Below are 25,208 nucleotides of genomic sequence, written 5' to 3'. Positions count from 1 at the left end.
AAAGGAACCTGTTAAAACGCGACAAGGTAGGTTCGAGCTTCTCTTCTTATGTGCGCTATAGAAAGCTTCATGTATCATTTTCATGTCCATTACACAGCAATAGAGTCTCTCAGTTTAATGTTGTTGAGCATGATGTACCAAACGGTTTTACTTCGAGTTTTCTTCTAACGTTACAAGACCGCCGTGCATTTGCAGGAATAAGAGTATTAAGACGAGAATGGTACATGAATACCGTAGCGTTTCATCTTCAGTGGCTGCATGATGGTTGCAAACGTTCGGTGCCCGTACTCGACGAGCGAATGGCAGTCGTTCCTGCCGGTATTCTGCATCTACATCGGCGCTCAGCTAACTCTTGTGAAGTGCACAGTGGGGGACACTTCTACTGTATCGCACGTTAGTGCTTCTTCCTCATCCATTCGCGTAGGGAGTGCGGGAAAAATGTGCCCGCTGTAATTAGTGTAACATTGTCGTGGTAATTTCTACGGGATCGACAGAAAGGGCATTACTTAAGCCGACTTCACACGGTACTACTTTGCAGCGCTTCCCCTGATATTAGTGGCGCTGTAAGCTCTGCTCATCTTGTGCAAAACACTGAGCAATAACTGGAGGATATTTCATTAAGTCTTCAGTAGGACTGGGTACAAATTACAATAGCCGCGCAGGATTAGCCGAGCGGTCTGAGGCGCTGCAATCATGGACTGTGCGGCTGATCCCGGCGGAGGTTCGAGTCCTCCCTCGGGCATGGGTGTGTGTGTTTGTCCTTAGGATAATTTAGGTTAAGTAGTGAGTAAGCTTAGGGACTCATGACCTTAGCAGTTAAGTCCCATAAGATTTCACACACATTTGAACATTTTGAAATTACAATAGAAAATTACTGCCATATGCATAACTTCGTCAGGAAAAGAGATGGGTATAAGATTGTGGACACACTTTCTGTTGCTGGATTAGAGGATGAGGTGCCAGTAGACAGCTCTCTGCCTGAAAACGCTGATAAATGCACGTGAACAGACTGCTGATTACTTAATGAATGAGGGGGCTTGTAAATGATTTAAACGTACATCAAATTTGTAATCAGGATTAACATACAGCTGAGATGTTTGCTTTAAATACAACTTTGCATGCACTGAATTTATAATGTGTTTTATTAACTACAGTATTTCCTGTATTACTGGATTTGGTAGAAATAAACATTATCTTTCTTCCAGAATGAGATTTTCACTCTGCAGCGGAGGGTGCGCTGATATGAAACTTCCTGGCAGATTAAAACTGTGTGCCGGACCGGTCCCGAGTTCGAGTCTCGGTCGGGCACACAGTTTTAATCTGCCAAGAAGTTTCATATCAGCGCGCACTCCGCTGCAGAATGAAAATCTCATTCTGGAAACATCCCCCAGGCTGTGGCTAAGCCATGTCTCCGCAATATCCTTTCTTTCAGGAGTGCTAGTTCTGCAAGGTTCGCAGGAGAGCTTCTGTAAAGTTTGGACGGTAGGAGACGAGGTACTGGCAGAAGTAAGGCTGTGAGGACGGGGCGTGAGTCGTGCTTGGGTAGCTCAGTTGGTAGAGCACTTGCCCGCGAAAGGCAAAGGTCCGGAGTTCGTGTCTCAGTCCGGCACACAGTTTTAATCTGCCAGGAAGTTTCATTATCTTTATTACCGATTAACCTTTTCTCTGCTGTGAGCATGCTTGGGATAATTTGTTTAGGATTTCCCTAGCATGGGCTACCAGGCATTCTAGTTTGCGATCTCGTTGCTGTAAGCGTCAAATTGCATCTTCCACATTCCAGGCTACTTTTGAGTATCAGTGGCGAAATTTCTGTATTGGTGTTTCGTCCGTGTGTTAACGTACACAACGCCACTGTCGGCGACAGTGCAAACCAACCACTTCCTCTTTCCTGTCAGAAAGGTCACAGTTCGCAGTAATAGACGGAAAGTCATCGAGTAAAACAGAAGTAATAACCGGTGTTCTCCAAGGAAGTGTTATAGGCCCTCTATTGTTCCTGATCTATATTAACGACATAGGAGACAATCTGAGTAGCCCTCTTAGATTGTCTGCAGATGATGCTGTCATTTACCATCTTGTAAAGTCATCAGATGATCCAAACGTCTTGCAAAATGATTTAGGTAAGATATCTGCATGCTGCGAAAAGTGGCAATTGACCCTGAATAAAGAATAATGTGAAGTTATTCACATGAGTAATAAAAGAAATCAGTTAAATTTCGAATACGCGATAAGTCACACAAATCTGAAGGCTGTAAATTCAACTAAATACTTAGGGATTACAATTACAAATAACCTAAATTGAAACGATCACATAGATAATATTGTGGGTAGAGCAAACCAAAGACTTCGATTCATTGGCAGGACACTTAGAAGGTGCAACAGGTCTACTAAAGAGACTGCTTACACCACGCTTGTCCACCCTATTATGGAGTATTGCTGTGCGGTGTGGGATCCGCCTCAGCTGGGACTGTCGGATGACATAGAAAAAGTACAAAGAAGGGCAGTACGTTTTGTATTATAGCGAAATAGGGGAGATAGTGTCACAGACATGATACGTCAATTGGAGTGGCAATTATTAAAACAAAGGCGTTTTTCGTTGCGACGGGATCTTCTCATGAAATTTCAATCACCGATTTTGTCCTCCGATTGCGAAAACATTCTGTTGGCACCCACCTACATAGGGAGAAATGATCACCACGATAAAATAAGAGAAATCGGGGCTCAAACAGAAAATTTTAAGCGCTCGTTTTTCCCGCGTGCCGTTCGAGAGTGGAACGGTAGAGAGACAGCCTAAAGGTTGTTCATTGAACCCTCTGCCAGGAACTTTATTGTGAATAGCAGAGTAAACCCGTAGATGTAGATGTGTAGATGTAGCACCTGCTACACTAGGAACAAAGCGGCCCACGATTTGCGCATTAGCAGCGCGGCGCTCGCGCATGTGATAAAAGTGGTGCGGCTGTGACGCAGTCTGAACGCTGCCATCACGTTCCTCGCACAGTCGCGAGAGGAGCCACTCCTTGTGGTCGGAACTCGGGGCGAAGCAGACTACGGAGACGGCCAGCAGCGCCACGGCGGCTGCGTGTGAAACCTGCAGCATCCACTATCGGCAGCGATGCTAAGAAGCGCAGCTAAGTGGTTAGCGTTTGAAGGTGCCCTTAATGATGGTTCATGAAACTTTGTAAGTAGGCTTTTCTGGGAAAGCTGGCATCTATCTTCATGCTTCTGCCAGTCTAGTTTTCACAGCATCTCCGAGAGGCTCTCCCAGGGGACACACACACACACACACACACTGAAGCGTCAAAGACTGGTGTAGGCATGCGTAGTCAAATACAGAGATATGTAAACAGACAGAATACGGCTGTGCGGTCGGCAACCCCTATATAAGGCAACAAGTGTCTGGCGCAGTTGTTAGATCGGTTACTGCTGCTACAATGGTAGGTTATCAAGACTTAAGTGAGTCTGACATGGTGTTATAGTCAGCGCACGAGCGATGGGCACAGCATCTCCGAGGTAGCGATGAAGTGGAGATTTTCCCGTACGACCATTTCACGAGTGTACGTGAATATCAGGCATCCGGTAAACATCGAATCTCCTACATCTCTGTGGCCGGAAAAAGATGCTGCAAGAACGCGACCAACGACTACTGAAGAGAACCGTTCAGCGTGATAGAAGTGCAACCCTTCTGCAAATTGCTGCAGATTTCAATGCTTGGACATCAATAAGTATCGGCGTGCGAACCATTCAACGAAACATCATCGATATGGGCTTTCGGAGCCGATGACTCACTCTTGTATTCTTGATGACTGCATGACACAAAGCTTCACGTCTCGCCTGGGCCCGTCAACACCGACAATGGACTTTGATGACTGGAAAGATGTTGCCTGGTCGGACGAGTCTCGTTTCAAATTGTATCGAGCGGATGGACGTGTACGGGTATGGAGACAATCTCATGAATCCATGGACCCTGCATGTCAGAAGGGGACTGTTCAAGCTGGTGGAGGTTCTGTAATGGTGTGGGCCGTGTGCAGTTGGAGTGTTATAGGGCCCCTGATGCGCCTTGATACGACTCTGACAGGTGACACGTACTTAAGCATCCTGTCTGATCACCCGCATCCATTCAAGGCCATTGTGCATTCCAACGGACTTGGGAAATTCCAGCAGGACAATGCGATACCCCACACATCCAGAATTGCTACAGAGTGGCTACAAAAACAATCTTCTGAGTATAAACACTTCCGTTGGCCACCAAACTGCTCAAACATGAACATTATTGAGTATATCTGGGATGCCTTGCACCCTGCTGTTCAGAAGAGATCTCCACTCCCTCGTAGACAGTCCTGCAGGATCCATGGTGTCAGTTACTTCCACCACTACTTCAGACTTCAGTCGAGTCCAGCCACGTTGTGTTGCGGCACTTCTGTGTGCTCGCAGGGGCCCTACACGATATTAGGCAGGTGTACCAGTTTCTTTGACTCTTCAGTGTATATCTGTGAACATTCCTGCTGTTTTCTTTGCGTACTTTCAGCATCCCTGATGGTACTTTTTTGTATGGGTGCGACAAGCTGGAGCAGTACTCTATGATGGGTTTCACGTATGTTTTGTAAGCAGTATCCTTTCTAGACTCACTGCATTTCCACTGTATCCTACAACATACTTTATCTCTGACTTACCCTACGGAATCGTTTGTAACAATCCTCTGTAACTGCTTGTAAACCTACTGCAGCTAATTTAATATTAGTACACTCCTGGAAGTGGAAAAAAGAACACATTGACACCGGTGTGTCAGACCCACCATACTTGCTCCGGACACTGCGAGAGGGCTGTACAAGCAATGATCACACGCACGGCACAGCGGACACACCAGGAACCGCGGTGTTGGCCGTCGAATGGCGCTAGCTGCGCAGCTTTTGTGCACCGCCGCCGTCAGTGTCAGCCAGTTTGCCGTGGCATACGGAGCTCCATCGCAGTCTTTAACACTGGTAGCATGCCGCGACAGCGTGGACGTGAACCGTATGTGCAGTTGACGGACTTTGAGCGAGGGCGTATAGTGGGCATGCGGGAGGCCGGGTGGACGTACCGCCGAATTGCTCAACACGTGGGGCGTGAGGTCTCCACAGTACATCGATGTTGTCGCCAGTGGTCGGCGGAAGGTGCACGTGCCCGTCGACCTGGGACCGGACCGCAGCGACGCACGGATGCACGCCAAGACCGTAGGATCCTACGCAGTGCCGTAGGGGACCGCACCGCCACTTCCCAGCAAATTAGGGACACTGTTGCTCCTGGGGTATCGGCGAGGACCATTCGCAACCGTCTCCATGAAGCTGGGCTACGGTCCCGCACACAGTTGGGCCGTCTTCCGCTCACGCCGCAACATCGTGCAGCCCGCCTCCAGTGGTGTCGCGACAGGCGTGAATGGAGGGACGAATGGAGACGTGTCGTCTTCAGCGATGAGAGTCGCTTCTGCCTTGGTGCCAATGATGGTCGTATGCGTGTTTGGCGCCGTGCAGGTGAGCGCCACAATCAGGACTGCATACGACCGAGGCACACAGGGCCAACACCCGGCATCATGGTGTGGGGAGCGATCTCCTACACTGGCCGTACACCACTGGTGATCGTCGAGGGGACACTGAATAGTGCACGGTACATCCAAACCGTCATCGAACCCATCGTTCTACCATTCCTAGACCGGCAAGGGAACTTGCTGTTCCAACAGGACAATGCACGTCCGCATGTATCCCGTGCCACCCAACGTGCTCTAGAAGGTGTAAGTCAACTACCCTGGCCAGCAAGATCTCCGGATCTGTCCCCCATTGAGCATGTTTGGGACTGGATGAAGCGTCGTCTCACGCGGCCTGCACTTCCAGCACGAACGCTGGTCCAACTGAGGCGCCAGGTGGAAATGGCATGGCAAGCCGTTCCACAGGACTACATCCAGCATCTCTACGATCGTCTCCATGGGAGAATAGCAGCCTGCATTGCTGCGAAAGGTGGATATACACTGTACTAGTGCCGACATTGTGCATGCTCTGTTGCCTGTGTCTATGTGCCTGTGGTTCTGTCAGTGTGATCATGTGATGTATCTGACCCCAGGAATGTGTCAATAAAGTTTCCCCTTCCTGGGACAATGAATTCACGGTGTTCTTATTTCAATTTCCAGGAGTGTAACTCACAGCAAAATTAAATCCTTCTGTGAATGTTGTGATCATCCTTATATATCGGTGGAAGTAAACACGAATTTTGACCGTTATCTTTGATAGCAACTGGAGTTCATGCAAATTAATTTTGAAATGGAATCCAAAGCACGAAATAGCCAAATTACAGATGTGTACGGGTTTATGGCAAGTAAAATTACTGTCGCAAGACCAAGGCGGACATGCACTATTTTTAACAAGATTACTGTGTAAATGCATGCTTTGAATAAACTATTTATTTTTTGACTGTTATAAACACCATGGTACACTGATTAAGTATTTGTCTTTGTTTAAGCAATGAGAATAAACTTAATGGCAGATATTGTCCGAAGCTAAAGATTTATTATGGAATAACTGCAATTATTAAAGTTCAATTTTTAAATGATGACAATTAAGCTAAAACACAATAATGTAACACTAAAGTTGAATAAAGAATTCGTAGCAGGTACGTATCCCATATAGTATGCTCTAAGTAATTGACTGTCCGCAAAATATTTAAGTTAACACAGTATATAGAATCTAGAAAAGCACATTTAAAGGATGGTCCACACATTACAATACTATATCAGTAGTTTGTTTGGAGACGATGAAGCGGTGTTTCGTCGTTGTCGTCGGCTGCTCAACTCTCATAGCTGCAGTACCTAAACAGCACAATATTTGTTAACATGCCCCCTGGAGCTTCCGCGGACTTTTCATCTGCTAGGAATGGAACTACTGTTTATGCCCGGCCTTTTCCACAACTTCTAGCGCCTACGATAGCTCGCTGTACCAAGACGTGCTTATAGCTTGGCGGTTCCCGTACGGCTCTTGCAATGTTCTCGAGTTGCACACAATCTTCCCGCGCGCTCCACCTTTCCCTTTCGTATTTATCTGTCTCCGTACCACAGAGGCGCTTCCCTCCGCCTTTTTGCTCTCTATTCTAACATTTATGATTGTCGATTCCTATACGTCGACCAGCAACATTGCAATTTGCAATTCAGAATTGCACAATAGCTATAGATAAATCCAAGAAAATACAAAACAGCATTATTCATTTACAGAAGTCATTAGCATGCAGAAATAAGCATAAATCGATAAAAGCATTACTTATGAAAAAGAGTATGTAACATGGTGACTCATTGTGTAGAATTACATATTCCACTTCATATCACTACAAATTGTTAAACCAAGGTATATCATAGCCGCCGTTGATTGTATAAAATATTTATTGTTACTATTGCAATTTCGGTCTTATGACCATTTTCAAGTAACACTGCAAAGTTACATTGTGTCAGAATATAAAACTAACTGACATGTCGTCGTCAAAATGCAGCCTTTTGACTGTGAGATTCCCACAAGATCTGATGAGTACGACACTTATTACATCGTAATATGTTCTTAAACTGTCAGTTCAGTGTATATTTAAGAACATATTACGATGTAATAAGTGTCGTACTGATCAGATCTTGTGGGACTCTCACAGTCAAAAGGCTGCATTTTGACGACGACATGTGCTCATGTCAGTTAGATTTATATTCTGACAGAATGTAACTTTGCAGTGTTACTTGAAAATGGTCATAAGACCGAAATTGCAATAGTAACAATAAATATTGTATACAGTCAACGGCGACTACGATGTCTTTTAAGAAATATTATATGACTGTGAATCCCAACCATGAGAAGTTAATCGAGGTATATTTGTTTGTGCTGACTGATACCGGGTTGGCCCCATTGATACTGTGGTCACAGGGTGTTCTGCGTTTCGTGAAGTGAAAACATTATATTTCTGTACATTTAAAGTAATCTGGAAATATTTGCACCACTTTGAAATTATATTGAGATCTGCATGAGAATTCATTCCTTGGTATCAGACTCGTTCCGCTGAGAAGTGATTGAGCCCGGCTAAAAGTGGAAGGCGCTCTGTAACAGTTCTCCGCAGGAGTCGCAGGCCATATTTGCGTGCCAAATCATTTCCAGCAAATCAGCGGGCAGAACAGGAACTAACACAGTTCAAAAAAATGGTTCGAATGGCTCTAAGCACTATGAGACTTAACATCTGAGGTCATCAGTCCCCTAGACTCAGAACTACTTAAACCTAAGTAATCTAAGGACATCACACACATCCATGCCCGAGGCAGGATTCCAACCTGCGACCGTAGCAGCAGCGCCGTTCCGGACTGCAGCGCCTAGAACCGCTCGGCCATAACGGCCGGCTAACGCAGTTCAAATCGAATTACAGTTAACAATAGTGATGTTGTAACAGGTACTTAATACCTTGACAAGATTGACTGACATGTGAAAATAGGAAATTTATGACTGAAGCGAAAAGACAAAAAAATAAAATAAAAAAGACCGGTCAAATGTTTTGTGAAATTACTTATGTAAAGGAAATCAAACACGAGAAATATTCGATGCACCTTTCAATGATTCTCGAAACCGCGTACAGCAAATGAGCACGGCCTGCGTAATCCATGAGACAAATACTGTGTAGTACTCTTTAATGAGTTGTTATTACTTGTTCTACATTAAATGGTTCAAATGGCTCTGAGCACTATGGGACTCAACTGCTGAGGTCATTAGTCCCCTAGAACTTAGAACTAGTTAAACCTAACTAACCTAAGGACATCACACACATCCATGCCCGAGGCAGGATTCGAACCTGCGACCGTAGCGGTCTCGCGGTTCCAGACTGCAGCGCCAGAACCGCGCGGCCACTTCGGCCGGCCTGTTCTACATTACGCACAGTATTTTCACTTATTACGTATTTTAACGTTCTTACTTGTGCGATCTCCATCACACTGTCCTGTGATGGGGGGAGTTACTGCTCTAATTCTGTGTATGACACATTTTTATGTTTCATTGTTCGAAAGTAGGCGTTCAGTACGCACTGCATTTAATGTGTTTTCTTGAGGGTTTGAGTCCCTGACATCCGTTAACTATAAAATTATTTGCTTCTTTATTATAATATTTTGTCCTGTTAACTCCAAAGCTTTGATACGCCCTCCATATTCTTTGTATTCCTTTGATTTTCTGTAATTGTTTGTATACCTTACGCATATTGTTTTATTTGTCTATTCTATTGATGGCATTTTATACCAATGTAAACATTGTTTTATGGCGTGTTGCTTAACTTTCTTGCTTTGTATATCTGTGTTATATTCAACAATTTTTATGTAAGTAAATTAAAATTTATCATTCTATTTCGCTGCCATGCGGCACCACCTATGTATGCTTCACCGCCCTTTGGTGGCATAAATTGTCTACCTTGAATTTAGTCTGCCATGATTGCAGTATCAGTTACGTGTCTTTACGCATCTGAATACCTTACGATTATGGTGTGTAAGTCACTCTCAATATGATGAAACTTTGTAATGCTTGTACTATTATCATGTTATTATTTATACCTTTGCATGTTTTCTGTCATTTGTGTTTTGCTTCCCAGACTGATGATGGATATCTCCCAAAACGCATCAAATAAAGTCGTTGGTTTTTTAACTAGTGGCATTTCATTTAGCGACCGATTCAGCAATTCTGCAGCACTCATTTTAAGACATAAAATGCCGACTGGGAATAGTAAGAAAAGCGTTTCTGACAAAAAGGACTTTGTTAACAATTAATATAAATTTCAGTATTAGGAAGACTTTTCTGGAGGTATTTGTCTGAAATAAAACGTGGATGATAAGCAATTCGTACAAGAAGACGATAGAAACTTTTGAAAAATTTTGCTATAGGAGAATGCTGAAGATTAGATACGCAGATAGAGTAACGAATGAGAAGGTACTGAATCGAACTTAGGGGGAAAAAGATGTGGCACAAGTTGGCTATAAAACGGGATCAGTTGACAAGACACATCGTGACACATCGAGGAGTTGTCAATTTAATAATGAAAGAAAGTATTGGGGATAAAGATTATAGAGGAGGACAAAGGCTTGAACACAGTCAGTAGGTTGATAAGGATGCAGGTTGCGGTAGTCACGCGGAGCTGAAGAAGATTTCACAGGACTGACTAGCATGGAGAGATGCAACAAACTTGTCTTTATACTGAAAACCAACGAATTACACATTGAGTTTTAAATTCTCAGTCGGCACGGCACCTCATTTGCTGTACATTATTAAGAGGCATCATTGAAAGGCGTATGACTTGTTTCTCTAATCTATTTTATTTCTTAGTTTTAGACAAATCATTTCAGAAAACATTTGACTGCCTTTTTTACAATTTTTATTCGCGGTTAAATATCATACCAATGTAAATTTTTATGCGTAAAATAGTTGGACAATGCAGTCATGAACTTCTTGTCACTTCATTTACATAGCCACTAGTACCTTTTCATGAAATATCTCAATTTTTCCTCAAATCACTAATTAGGTTTTTCTTAACTACTCCGATTATTTTCAAGCGGTTAAATATTTTTATGCAAAACTAGACGAATTTGATACCCCACTTGTTCACTTTCCACTCTTTTTTTGGGTACGAGAATTCGGACAAAAATCCATTGTACAATTTTCCCTTAAAGCACTTATTAACTTTTTCTTAACCAACCAGATTACTTTCAAGCAATAAATCTTTCTTTGCAAAATTAAACCTCACACTGGTCAGTTTTGACACCCCTTTTGTCCGTCTCCCACTCTTAGTTTGTCTATGAAAATTCGGACGAAAACCCATTTTGTAATTTTCCCTGAAATCACTAATTAAGTTTTTCTTAACTTTCAAGCGATTAAATCGTTTATTGCAAAAGTAGACCGGACACTGATCAATTTAATACCCCACTTGTCCATCGCCCAGTCTTCGTTTAACTAAGAAAACCCGGAAAAAATCTGTTTTTAATTTTACCACAAAACACTAATTAAGTTTTTCGTAATTACCCTGCTAACTTTCAAGTTATTAAATCTTTATTGAAAAACTAGACCACACGCTGGTCAATTTGATACCCCTTTCGTCCATTTCACACCCTTCATTTGGCTATGAAAATTCGGACAATAATCTATTGCGTAATTTCCAGGGAGTCTAGGTCTCGCTCCGCTCAATCATTTGACCAAAAATAATATCAAAAGTGAGCAGCGGGGAATTGGGTGGAAGGGGGTGGGGGGGGTGGGGGTGGGGGTGGGGGGTGGCAGGCGCCATTTGATTGGAATTTTTTCTTGACAGGCTGCTACCGTGGCGGGACTCGTGTTTTGCTAGCGCGTTTTGGTAAAAGTGTACTATTTTCCCTGGGCACAGGCAGACGTTACAGATGGCCTCGTAGGTCGTCTTGATAAGTTAGCTGCGGGAGATGTACTTGGTGTTAACCGCAATAACTATTCATATTTCATTTTCAGCGTTAGTTCTAAGATGTTTTACTGCTTTAGTTATGTGTATTGATGACTCATGCAGCTACTGTACAAGCAAAGCTGCTGTTGTCTACAAATTACGATTTAACATGTTAGCGGAAATAATAAACTTCGCTTTTAATGCATTTAGAGTTTTTATTGAAATGTCATCGCTACTGGCGAAATTTTATCTCATATGTGAATAAGTAATGCATGCGTTTTATTTTAAGCCAAATTCATCCCACTGTGTAGCAATCCATTACCAGCAGAGAAGGAAACAATCATGGTGAGGTAGAAGAACGACGTAATATTCTACGTAACGAATGCGTGACTCGCTTCTGTTGTCTAGATTATTTGAAATGCTACCACATGCTAAAGAAAGAGACGTATGACGTTGTCTGGGAGACACCGAGGGGCAGATTCAGTAATCTAATCGGAAAGGATTTTCTTCATCCGGGCTCCATGACACTTTGTTCACGGTACGTGTAAATTGCGGCATAAATTCTGTCGAGTGTAAGTGGCTGTGTGGTAAGCGTGATGTCATACTTGTACCCTGTGACAGTGAGACAAGGACAGGGTGACACCCGATGCCAACACACACGCAGCTTACTCCTCTGGAGTGGCACCAGCGATACTAAACGGCTTAATGTCTTCACCTGATTGACGGATCGACGTCAACACTGCCAGATGCCCTCACCCTATGGCACACTACGTAGCCCCCCAGGGGGTCCACAACTCTTTCGTGGATACGTGCGTGGCGAGCACGGGGCCCCGAGCCATTGCAGCCTTCTTTCTCTCCCGGGCTGCATTTCCTTTCCCTTCCCCTCCATACCCCTTTCCCCTCGCCCTCTCCTCTCCCTCTATTGGTGTCCTTGCTTATGTTGGCCCCCGCTATCCTCCTGGTTCTGTTGGTTTTACACTCTGGCTTTGTTGCGTAATCATCTCCTCCTTTTGGCATTCCTTGGTCCCCCTCTGGGGTTTGACCTCCATTCCAAAATTTCTCTTCCGTAGTGTGAGCCATTTGGGGAAGAGCACCTTACCTAGTGTCTCCGACGTGTGCCCTCCTAGTATATTCCACCTTTTCTTCTACGTCGTTGTCTGATGCTAGGGTGCATAGCCAGCACGGTAGCCAGCCCGTGTGGTGGGGTCGCTATGTACCCTTTTGGTTGAGCCCCCTGAACACACAGGGATCACACTTCTGATACCTGAGCTGTGACCTCCTCATGCATGCCTTGGAGTGGTTGCTCGTCATCCTGGAGCATCGGAACTCCCGGCAATGGCCGCCGTGCCAGACGGCCCTTGCTGTGGCTGGGTGGCGCCCGTGAGGAGAGCCCCTGATTGGAGTGGGTGGTATCAGGGCGGACGCTATGCAGATGAAACGCATAAGGGTCCAAACCTCTGGCCGCTCTTCTGCGGCTGTCTCTCTGCGTGGTACTGATTCCTCAAGTGCTGCTTCTCTTGCCCCTTCGGCCTTCCCTTCCGTGGCTACCCCCTGGGAGGAGGGTCAGGCCCGTCGTCTAGGGGCAAAACCTTTCCCCCGTTATCTAGTTTGCACCAGGACTGATGGAGATACTTTCACCAGTGTCAAACCTTTATTCTTTGTGGAACACATTGAAGACAAGTTCGGCGAAGTGGACTCCCTGAGCAAGATGCGGTCAGGTTCATTACTGATAAAAACTGTTTCGGCTGCCCAATCTGCGGCCCTTCGTGCCTGTACCCATCTTGGCACAATTCCCGTGTCCATTACCCCTCACCAGTCTCTAAATATGGTACAAGGTGTGATTTTTCACAGAGACCTCATCCTTCAAACTGATGAGGAACTTCGGGACAATCTCGGACGGCGGGGTGTTCACTTTGTTCGGCGTGTTCAGAAGGGTCCTAAAGATAATCGTATTGATACTGGTGCCTTTATCCTGGCCTTTGAAGGGGATACCCTTCCTGAGAAAGTTAAGATTATGGTCTATCGCTGTGATGTGAAGCCGTACATCCCACCTCCTATGCGGTGTTTTAAGTGCTTGCGTTTTGGCCACATGTCTTCTCGCTGTGCCCAGGACCCTCTCTGTGGTGACTGTGGACGTCCACTCCATGAGGGGAGTCCCTGTGTTCCCCCTCCTGTATGTGTAAATTGTCATGGTAGTCATTCTCCACGTTCAGCAGATTGCCCAGTCTATAAGAAAGAAAAAAAGATACAGGAGTATAAGTCTCTTGATCGTTTAAGCTACACAGAGGCCCGTAAGAAATATGCACGATTGCACCCTGTGTCCATGACATCTAGTTACGCCTTGGTTACATCTTCATCCCTTCCTCCCCCTTCCTTACCCCCGTCCCGGACCCCTCTCCTTCCCCCCTCCCCTGCGGCTCCCACAGCTTCTCCTCTGGGCGCCGCTCCCCCTCCCCAGCTGGAGAAGTGTCCCACTCCTTCGGCGTCTGCCGGTCAAGGGCGCCTCTCCCGGGATGCCCCTTCCCGGCACCTTCCAGGTCAAAGGTCTGCTGCAGCGCGGCGACCGCGAGAGCCGCGGTCTATCGGCCCCCAGGTCGCCCGGTCTCTTTCTGTTCCTGATCTTGCTGCAGCTGGCTCCATTATGCCACACAGCCCTCCTCGATCTCAGCCTGAAAAGAAGAAGAAACATAAGTCCTGGGACAAAGAGCCTCTGGTGTCACCGGAGGTCCCTTCCCCGGCTTCACAACCGGATTCTGACCTGTCGTTTATGGATGTCGCCCCCTCCTTGTCGGTGACGGGTGGGGACCCGGCGGTATGACTGGATTTAGCGTGTTCAGCCCTCATTTAAACCATCGTTCTGTGGTTCTCCAATGGAATTGTAATGGCTACTATAGTCACCTTCCGGAATTGAAATCCCTTCTTTCGTCCTACTCAGCAGCTTGTGTGGTTCTCCAGGAATCTCATTTTACTGATGCTCACTCACCGACCCTCCGTGGGTTCTGTGTTTTCTGTCGAAATCGGGTCGGACCCTTGCGGGCTTCTGGTGGCGTTTGTACGTTGGTCCGTACAGACATTGCTAGCACGTGGATTCCTCTCCAAACTACATTGGAAGCAGTTGCTGTTAGGGTCCACTTAGACTCTGCAGTCACAGTATGCAATCTTTATCTCCCTCCTGACAGGACTCTTACACCTGCTGCCTTAACCACCCTTCTTCAGCAACTTCCTCCTCCCTTCCTCCTCCTTGGGGATTTTAATGCTCATCATCCTTTGTGGGGCAGTGCCTTTCCATGTAGACGAGGTCTTCTTATCGACCAATTTATTGCAGACCACGACCTGTGCCTTCTTAATGATGGCTCCCCTACTCATTTCAGTGCTGGTCATGGTACCTTTTCTGCCATTGATCTTTCTCTTTCTTCTCCCTCTGTCCTCCCTTCATTACACTGGTCGCCACACGACGACCTTTGTGATAGTGACCATTTCCCGTTGATTATCACGCTCCCTTCCCGCTCCCCGATGGAGAGGTTACCTCGTTGGTCTTTCCACCGTGCCGATTGGCCTCTATATACTGCACAGGTCGAGTTTTCTCCCTCTTTGTCGGGTTGTATTGATGACGTCCTACGTGACGTGTCTGACGCGATTGTTCGCGCTGCTAACCTTGCTGTCCAGCGCTCATCTGGACAATTTCGTCGTCGGCAAGTCCCGTGGTGGAGTACGGCCATTGCCATTGCCATCTGTGATCGCCGTCGAGCTTTGCAACACTTTAAGAGGCACCCATCTGTAGCCAGCCTTTCTACCTTTAAGCGCCTTCGCGCTAAAGCCCGTTATTTAATCAAACAGAGCAAGCGGATATGTTGGGAACGATTCGTTTCTTCCCTTGGTTCCACTGTCCCTCTGTCACGGGTATGGGCTACACTTCGCTCTCTCCAAGGTTGCCATCGGCAGTCCCCCCTCCCAGGCCTTCACCTCCCAGATGGCATTTGTACGGACCCATTAGTTCTCGCAGAACATCTTGCGACCCATTTTGCAGTGGCATCAGCGTCGGCCTCCTATCCAGCTGCTTTCCTTCATCAAAAACAGCAGGCTGAAGCTGTCACCTTATGTTTCACCACTTGTGAGTCAGAATCTTACAACGAACCTTTCACTGAATGGGAATTTCTTTCTGCTCTATCTGCTTCTCATGATACGGCTCCTGGCCCAGATTCCATTCATAACCAGCTGCTTCAACATTTCAGTGCTCCACAACGGCACCATCTTCTTCGGGTGTTTAACCGTATCTGGCTCCAGGGTGACTTCCCTTCTCAGTGGAGGGATAGCATTGTGGTTCCTGTCCTTAAGCCTGGTCAGAACCCCCTATCTGTTGACAGCTATCGGCCAATTAGTTTGACCAATGTTGGTTGTAAGTTACTTGAACGGCTGGTAGCCCGTCGGCTCACTTGGGTCCTCGAATCTCGGGATCTATTGTCCCCTTACCAGTGTGGCTTTCGAGAGGGACGATCTCCAATCGATCATTTGCTTCGCTTGGAATCCGCAGTTCGGCAGGCTTTTTCCCAGCGCCGCCATTTGGTTGCAGTGTTTTTTGACCTTCGCAAGGCCTATGACACGGCCTGGCGCCATCACATCTTACTAACCCTTCATCAGTGGGGTCTTCGGGGCCCCCTCCCGATTTTTATCCGCCAGTTCCTGATCCATCGGTCATTCAGAGTTCGAGTTGGTACTGCTTTTAGTTCTCCACGGACCCAGGAGACGGGCATCCCACAGGGTTCTGTCTTGAGTGTCCTTCTTTTCCTCATTGCTATCGATGGACTTGTGGCCTCTGTCGGTCCCTTGGTCGCCCCTGCCCTGTATGTGGATGATTTCTGCATTTGGGTTAGTTCCTCCTCGATGCCATCTGCAGAACGGCAGCTCCAGGTGGCTATACGGCGTGCCTCTGCATGGACCCTCTCCCACGGGTTTCAATTCTCTCCTTTAAAATCGCGGGTGGTCCACTTCTGTCCCCGTACTACGGTCCACCCTGATCCAGAGCTCTATCTCGCTGCACAAAGATTGCCTGTGGTTCCACAGTTTCGTTTCCTAGGTCTTCTTTTCTACAACAAGCTCACTTGGCTGCCCCATATCAGACTCCTGAAGGTAGGATGTTTCCATAAACTCAATGTCCTTCGCTTCCTTGCCCACTCCTCCTGGGGTGCGGACCGTTCCCTCCTCCTCCGTCTTTATCGTGCTCTAGTTCTGTCACGTTTGGACTATGGTTGTCAAGTTTATGGTTCAGCTGCTCCTTCCACGCTGCACGTGCTGGATCCAGTCCACCATCGTGGTATCCGTTTGGCCACCGGTGCCTTCCCTACTAGCCCTGTTGATAGTCTCCTGGTTGAAGCTGGGATCCCCCCCCTTTCTGTTCGGCGGTCCCAGCTTCTGGTGTCTTATGCCCTTACTATCCGTTCTTCTCCCGCTCATCCTTCCTATTCTATCCTATTCCCAGACCATGGACGTCGCCCGCCTGACTCCCGCCCTCGGGCGGGTTTACCGGTTGGGCTGCGCCTTGCGTCTCTTACCCGTGATTTTCGGCTTCCTTCTTTGTCCTGTCTTCCTCGCTCCCTCCCCTCCACCCCTCCTTGGTTAGTTCCTCGGCCTCGAATTCGGATGGATCTCCGCCGCGGTCCGAAAGATTCCATCCCCCCGGTGGTGTTCCGTTCCTTTTTCCGCCAAATTTTATGGGAGTTTCGGGATGCTGTTGTTTTTTACACTGATGGCTCTAAATCTGCTGATCATGTTGGGTATGCCTTCACGTCCTTTGTTGGAACGGAAAATCATCTACTGCCACCCTCATGTGGGGTGTTTACTGCGGAATTGATGGCAATTTCCCGGGCCCTTACCTTTATTAAACAATCCCAACACAACCGCGTTTTGTTATGTACGGACTCGATGAGTGGCCTTCTTGCTATTGACCGGTGTTTTTCGCGCCATCCCTTGGTCTCTGCCATCCATGACCATCTCGCTGATCTTCACCATGCTGCTTGTTCCATTGACTTCCTATGGGTCCCGGGCCATGTGGGTATCCCGGGTAATGAGCTCGCTGATCGTTTGGCTGGGGGAGCAGTTACTTACCCCCCGTTTTCTGTAACCCCTCCTGCAGCGGATTTACGGCTTCACATCAAATCCCACTTTGCACAGTCATGGGCCAATTCTTGGGAGGCTACTCCACTGTCTAATAAACTTCGTGCCATTAAGGTGAATACAGGCCCATGGCGTTCTTCGTTTAGCCTCTCCTGCAAGGACTCGACCACGCTGTGTCGTCTCCGCATTGGCCATACCAGGCTGACCCATGGTTTCCTTTTGCGTGATGAGCCACCCCCGCTATGTGGTTGTGGAGCCTTCCAGTCAGTGGCCCACATTTTGGTTCTTTTGGCTCTGCGTGCTAAGTACAGACTCCCCCACACTTTACCTTTGATGTTGGCTGACGATTCCCGGATGGTCTCTCTGGTTCTAGGTTTCCTCCGGGAGAGTGGTTTTTATTCTCAGTTTTAAAGTTTTTAATCTCCCTCTGGTGTTGGGGCAGGGCGGTGAGTGTTTGGGTGTCTCCCACTGTAGGCAGTGTTCAGAGATTCCCGATTCACCTCCCTGACCGGAATCCTCTTTTCTTTCCCTTTTACTCTGTTTTTACCCCTTCTTTTTAAGGCTTGGTTAGTTTTTCTATTCCCATACGTACTTTCTGCATTATAGCAGTTGTACCTTTTAAGTCACAGGTGGTCTTGCCTATGCTGTTTCAGCATAGTGTTGGGTTCGTTCTCTTGCCAACTTCCCTCATTTGTTTTTACTAATGACAACGTGACTGCCCTTTTACGTTTCCCCTTTATCCGTTTTACTTTTCTGACTATATTGAGATGTCCCGTTAGCAGAATGGAGTCTATTTGAAACAAGGGACTGATGACCTTGCTGTTTGGTCCCTTTAACCTCAAACAACCAACCAACCAACCACACTACGTAGCGGTGTGGAATTTAATCCGCGAGTTTGACGCCAATTCTGATGATCAAGAACCTTACGCTATTACATCTCTCCCTGTATATGGTCAAATACCGGGGGTGAAAATTTTTTCCGCTGCAAGGATTCGAAATGGCTGCCTCTAAATTGACGGCTATGGAGACGGGTGTTAACAGTGGCGTACTGTATATTACTTAGTGCCAAATAAATTTCACAAAATGACCGATGGCAAAATCAGGTAGTCATACTGCCATTTACCGCCAGTCATTATTCCCAAGTAATATTTGCGAACGGAGCAAGAAATGTTAATGGTGTTTGTATATTGTCTGTATGTACTGAATAGGGGACCTAGAAACAACGGAAAGGCTTCGTCCCGCCGTAACTCTCAGTGGTTCACAGCCCCACAACAGGTCACAGCAGTCCACCCACCCCACCGCCGCCCGACGCAGAACCCAGGGTTATTGTGCGGTTCGGTCCCCAGTCGACCCCTCACCCCTCGGGAACTTCTGACAGCAGACGAGTGTAACCCCAATGTTTGCTTGGTAGAGTAGTGATGGTGAACGCGTGCGTGGCAGACAGTGAACGTTAATGGTACTTCTAGTATCTTTTCCCACACTCTGCCAGGTGAATATGTAGACTTTTTTTTGGCAAGCCTTTTGCCTTGATATTATCTATTTCATGTATTCTCCTTTATTCATTCTGAAAACATCCATTCACCTCTGTAAGGGTCTCGAGTACAAATTTAACGTTTACATTCAGCATGTCCAGCTGCTGAGCGGGTTTTGCTTTGTGATTATGTGCAAATGGCCATTGCATTAAGCAACTGACTCCTTGTTCTCTTTCGAGGGCTCGACTAACCGTATCGTGTTGGTTTTCGTTTCTGACAAGACACTCTCACATCGAATGAGTCCTTTACTATCTTTATTACCTCTTCTGTGAGCAACCATGATTTCTACCTTTCATGTACAGCGTATAATGTTTTGGTTACATACTTTTAAGTTCCTCAGTCATGACGTCAGTGTGTTCCTTATTCCGTGAACGGGCTACTCTGATAGAATCGACACTAGTTTTATAGGTGAGTGGCTGCCTGAAATATTTTATCAATCCGGTAGTAGTAGATTTTTACCTTGAATGCGCAATATATTACCTCCTCGGAGTACGCAGAGCAGATGGGAATGCCTCATTAGCGGATTTTAGAAAGCCACGTGCGTGGCGGCGCACTAGCGGAGACCATTTGGAAGCGCGCCATTACCGGCCACTTGCTAACGAGCGGCAGGTGCTCAGCTTGGCAGCCTGTCAGACGTCGTAAAAGCTCGAATGCGGCTTCTGTTACACGCAATCTCAATTAACCGCTTGCTCTGCCTCCAGCCGGCGTACCTGCTACGTTTCGTTTCCATTACTACATATCTGTCCCACAACATGTTGCACGTAATGTTCTGGCACATATGTCCGAAATTATTTCAAATGAAAACAGAGTGCAACATTTTGCGGCAAGTGAAGGGGGCAGAAGTTTCCCAAGAGACTATGGCAGCAAGGTGTGCCGCAACTTGTACCACTAACAAAGGAGACTGACAAGGGAATGGTCAGACTTGTCATGCCGAAATCTCTGTTGCCTTTTTTACCACTGTGAGTTAACATTGCAAGAAGTCTGTATGCAGAATTTTAGCTGCTGACATGACCTGGAAGTCTGTAAACAATTTTATGAAGTAAGATATTATTGTCGCATGGTTTCCGCGCTTATGACTGCCCCTTGTACAACCCTGACCTCTCTCGCTACGTTATATCAACGCCATCTAGGGACAAGGTGGCGTTAGCTACGCGCCGCTCTCTTGCCACAGCAGTGAGAGAGCTGATTCCCCCCGTGAAAGCGATCGTATGATAATTAAACATTCGTTGAAAAATATGGCTGATATGTTATCTACAACATTCTTTCCAAATAGCAATGAAATAGACACAAATAAATATGCGGTTTAGAACACGTCCAAATTTTATTTCTTGTAATTACCGCAGAAATGCGAAATATTGATACAATGTTCAAAACATAGGTTTTTTGTGCAGCAAGAACATACAAGCAAAGACGACATAGGACAGCCCTGCGAATCACAGACGTTGTTAGATGTCCGTAGACAAAACTGGGCTGGTGTTAGGAAGGAATCAGGCCTGTTGTTGTTGTGGTCTTCAGTCCTGAGACTGGTTTGATGCAGCTCTCCATGCTACTCTATCCTGTGCGAGCTGCTTCTTTTCCCAGTAACTACTGCAACCTACATCCTTCTGAATCTGCTTAGAGTATTCATCTCTTGGTCTCCCTCTACGATTTTTACCCTCCACGCTGCCCTCCAATACTAAATTGGTGATCCCTTGATGCCTCAGAACATGTCCTACCAACCTACCAATCACGCCTAGTATCAATATATTTCGAGGAGTGCCAGGCATATTTAATCAAATTCTGAAACCGTGGGAAGGAAAATTGATCATGTACTACTGATTGCAGCTTGAGAATATTGTCACGATGATAGACAGGAAATTGCAGTGATCTGCACACAATAATTTTCTCTGTTAGTTTTGTGTAAAATGCCTTTCACTGACGGAAAGCCGGCCGAAGTGGCCGTGCGGTTAAAGGCGCTGCAGTCTGGAACCGCAAGACCGCTACGGTCGCAGGTTCGAATCCTGCCTCGGGCATGGATGTTTGTGATGTCCTTAGGTTAGTTAGGTTTAACTAGTTCTAAGTTCTAGGGGACTAATGACCTCAGCAGTTGAGTCCCATAGTGCTCAGAGCCATTTGAACTGACGGAAAAATTCTCTGTCTGAAGGTTGAATTACGTTTGTCGTGCCGAATGGAATCTGAAGTATCTCTACTTCTTTGTCAGGGTGGGCTCGAAATACAGCTTTTAATGAATCAGACCTTTTATGACCTGACCACGAATCTAGAAGGAGAAGAGATTTGTTCCCGCAGAACGAAAGTATGACGCATGAAAAGTGTAACGTTTTCATTTCCCATTTTTCCAGACTTCGATGCGTCTACCGCAAGATTGTTTGCGTAGAACATTGTTCTTTTGACACGTGGTCCAAAACGTTGTTGAAGACACACATATAGTTTAGGCACCAATGAACCATCCAGACTGATTATGGGCATTATAGTGTATGAATGGGTGAGTGCAGTCGCGGACTGCGGAATCGCCTCAATATGTTTTTCCCCTTTGAATGACAGTGTTCTTTTCGCACACATTTCTTTTTGAAAACCTGACTGATCTGCATTGTACACGTACGATTCGCTAAAACTAGCGATCTTATTTTTTGCATTCGTAAGAAAAGCTGTCGTTTCGATTTGTGTCATTTCATTTTCCGACCTGTTTCTCGATACAAATTTTGTTATTTTTCTTGCCACACTTTTACGTGATCTTTTGAAGCGACTAATCCAACTTTGAGAAGCTGTAAATTCTTTAGCGCCTATCGCGTTGGCAATCTCTAACACCCAATCACGCAAAGTTGTATCGCTGACACTAAATGACTGTTGTCTGGCATCGGTAAATAGCACAAAAAGTCGCGCATTTATCTCCGTCGCAATTTCCAGTCGACTCTTACGTCGTTCAGCGACTTCCTTTTTCCATCTACACAATTCACGTTCAGAACAGACAAAGCGATACTTATTTTGAACAGTACTGACACGTAGGCGTTTCTTACCACTTTCATTCAACCAATACGTCACCGCTTTTTCTTTGTCTGATAAGGTAATTGTAGTTGCTCGTGTTACTTTCGGAGATAATTGATGATGGTACGTGGCACTATCACTCGAAGATTCTTCATGAGTGCAACTTTCGTCGGTGTCTTCGCCGTCTGTAGATTCACAGTCTGCAAAATCGAGTGTTTCAGTTGTTTCTAGCCACATGTCTGCGCCATTTACATGCTCGTCTAGAAGTTTAACAACCATGTCGCACAACACATAGTCTTCAGGCGTGTTTTCTGTTGATTGCTTCATTTGGCGTCTGTGGTATATCTCCATGGCAAGCAGCAAAACATTTACAGGGTTCACCATCACCTGTGAGGGGAGATTGAACGTTCACCGTGAAGTGGCTCGCGGAGTATAGATGAGCATGTATAGGACATCTTTCACAACTCTAACCAGTTTCAGGACGGTATGTTTCGAAATACGTACCAGAAATTAAAAGGACGTGCATGCCACAGAAACTAATATTCGTTTCCCCTTTCCACCAAAACCGTGCAGCTATATTCCTCTTCAGTGAACGCCGTGATAAGACGGCCGCTCTTCCCGACCATGCGCACAACGCTCGCGACTCGCCGTTTGCAGGGGTGGCCAGCCGTCACTGCAAGCGCAAAGCAGGAAACACAGCCATGTTCGTGGTTTTTTTTTTTTAGGTGACTTCCGGTTCATGTCAGCAGCTACAATTTTGCATACGGACCTTTCGCACAGTTAAATAACAGTGCTAAAAAAAGCAATACATGTTTCGGCATGACAAGTCTGACCATTCCCTTGTGAGTGCAACATGTAGCCGGGACTTGCGCATGCGCAGTACAGTCTGTAATCACAATCAAGAACTTTGCGAGTATAACCTTAAACGTGCTTTCTTGTTTGTGGTCGTGGTATTTCACTATTGTGTTGACGAGTGTGTTTGTTTTGTCGTAGACGGTCTAAATGTAAAGAGACGAAACTTGTTGAACTATATGAGTAGGAGACATTACTGTGAATAAGGGTAGGGGTGAGAATGTATATTTTGGCGAGTACATAGGTGAGTCATTAAAAAACACTCAAGACAGAGAAACTAAGGCTTCTGTTCGCGACAGCATTGCAACCGTACTTCATCAAGGTGAATGTGGAGGAGCAGAAAGCCCATTTTCTCAACTATTTCATCCTGAATTTACAAATTACGCTGGTTCACGCCAAACAGTTCATGCGTACAACCAGCCTCATCCTAGCAACTGGTCCCCCAGTAACTGTTATCAAATTAGTCCACAGAGTTCATACTTTTTCCCCAAAGAAGCAACAGCGAGCCCCAATGTTCCCCTAAGGAAGTGCAAATAAAACAAGATGATTGTCAACTGGTACATTTATTTCCTCAAAATTAACGTTCAAGCTTGAACAAAATTTCATGTTAACAGTTCATACCTTAATACAATCTCTCAAAGCTGCAATAGTGGCCTTGCACACATCCTGTATGAATTCTGAAATGGCGGTTTTGGAGATTCTGTGTAGATGCATTAAAGAACTAACACCTGTTAGCCGGCGCTGTGACCGAGCGGTTCTAGGCACTTCAGTCCGGAACCGAGCGATCGCTGCGGTCGCAGGTTCGAATCCTGCCTCGGGCATGGATGTGTGTGATGTCCTTAGGTTAGTTAGGTTTAAGTAGTTCTGAGTTCTAGGGGACTGATGACCTCAGCTGTAAAGTCCCATAGTGCTCAGAGCCATTTGAACCATTTTTTTTAGCTAACATCTGTTACTAAGAAGCGATGAGTTGTCGCTAGCGTTTCGCCAGGCGATTTTGCTTCCCCACATTTCCTGTTTTTTGTAATGTCCGGTCTAACAAGATTTAGTAAAACCTCAAAATAACTTATATGTATTGCGTTGTATGTTAACCGGGGACCTAGAAACGACGGAGAGGCTCCGTCCCCGCCGCAGCCGCAATGGTCCACAACCCCACGACGACTACCGCAGTACACTTCACCCCTCCGCCGCCCCACACTGAACCCAGGGTTATTGTGCGGTTCGGCCCCCGGTGGACCCCCCCGGGAACGTCTCACACCAGACGAGTGTAACCCCTATGTTTGGGAGGTAGAGTAATGGTGGTGTACGCGTACGTGAAGAACTTGTTTGCGCACCAATCGCAGACATCAAAAATAACTTACTGGCAGTCTAACAAATTTCTCGTACGGACTTTGGTGAGTAAGTCTAGTATTAACGAGTTACAGGCTCCTTCCGAATGCCTTCTATGTAGAAAACTTCTAATCCACCATCTCTGTCGTTTTCACCTTTTTTTATGCGCCCGCAATTACCGTAAAAGCTGAAGTAGCTGAGCTGTCCATGCTGATTCAAAATCGACAAATCACTAAGAATCATTGTAAAACACTGTATCTGATTCACTGTACAAACAGGCTTGCACTCCAGAACTCTATCAAAAAGTTGCAGTTGTCGCAGGTAATTGATAACAGTCGACAAAATGACACACAACATGCGCCCTGCATATTTTGCGCGACATGTGTCTGGAAATTGTCAGAATGGAATCGTAGCGTTACACTGAGTGGCCAAAAGTCACGTAGAGGCACTGGGACGCGACTCGGTTGTCGCCTGCTGAAGCCTTTACGGTGTAATTTGTCTCCGTACAGTACTGCTAGGGTTCCTGACTCCCACATTCAAATCGGAATCCATCTTACTTGTCGAAGAGAGTTGGCTCTGTGGAGGTGACGTGACGTCCGTTCGCTGAACACTTGTGGTCGCCCTTTGTGGTGGGATGTGGAAGCATTGTCTCTGCGATGTTGTTTGCACTAGACACTCTTGACGTCGGAAACTCGAATTATTGCCGACACCGGTCTCTTTGGAAGTTTTTTTTATGTTGTAGAACTGGTATCAGGCTGTCATGTACAGCCTCCCTGCGCTACACATTTCCGCCGCCTTTCTCCGCTGATGTAAGTCATGGCGGTGAAGCGGCGTGTGCGTGCCGCTGTTTCAATGGAATCAGCACGGTGAGATCATTCGACATGGAGACGTGGCAGAGTGCCAGCCTGGACGTGTCCAAGCGCACACCGTGAATGAAGTTGCCAGATATATTGGTTTATCACCACGCACTGTCCAGCGTGTCTGCAAGGA

This window comes from Schistocerca serialis, chromosome 4 (assembly GCF_023864345.2).
Source record: "Schistocerca serialis cubense isolate TAMUIC-IGC-003099 chromosome 4, iqSchSeri2.2, whole genome shotgun sequence".
Classification (NCBI taxonomy): domain Eukaryota; kingdom Metazoa; phylum Arthropoda; class Insecta; order Orthoptera; family Acrididae; genus Schistocerca; species Schistocerca serialis.
Note: the sequence above shows the minus strand (reverse complement) of the source record.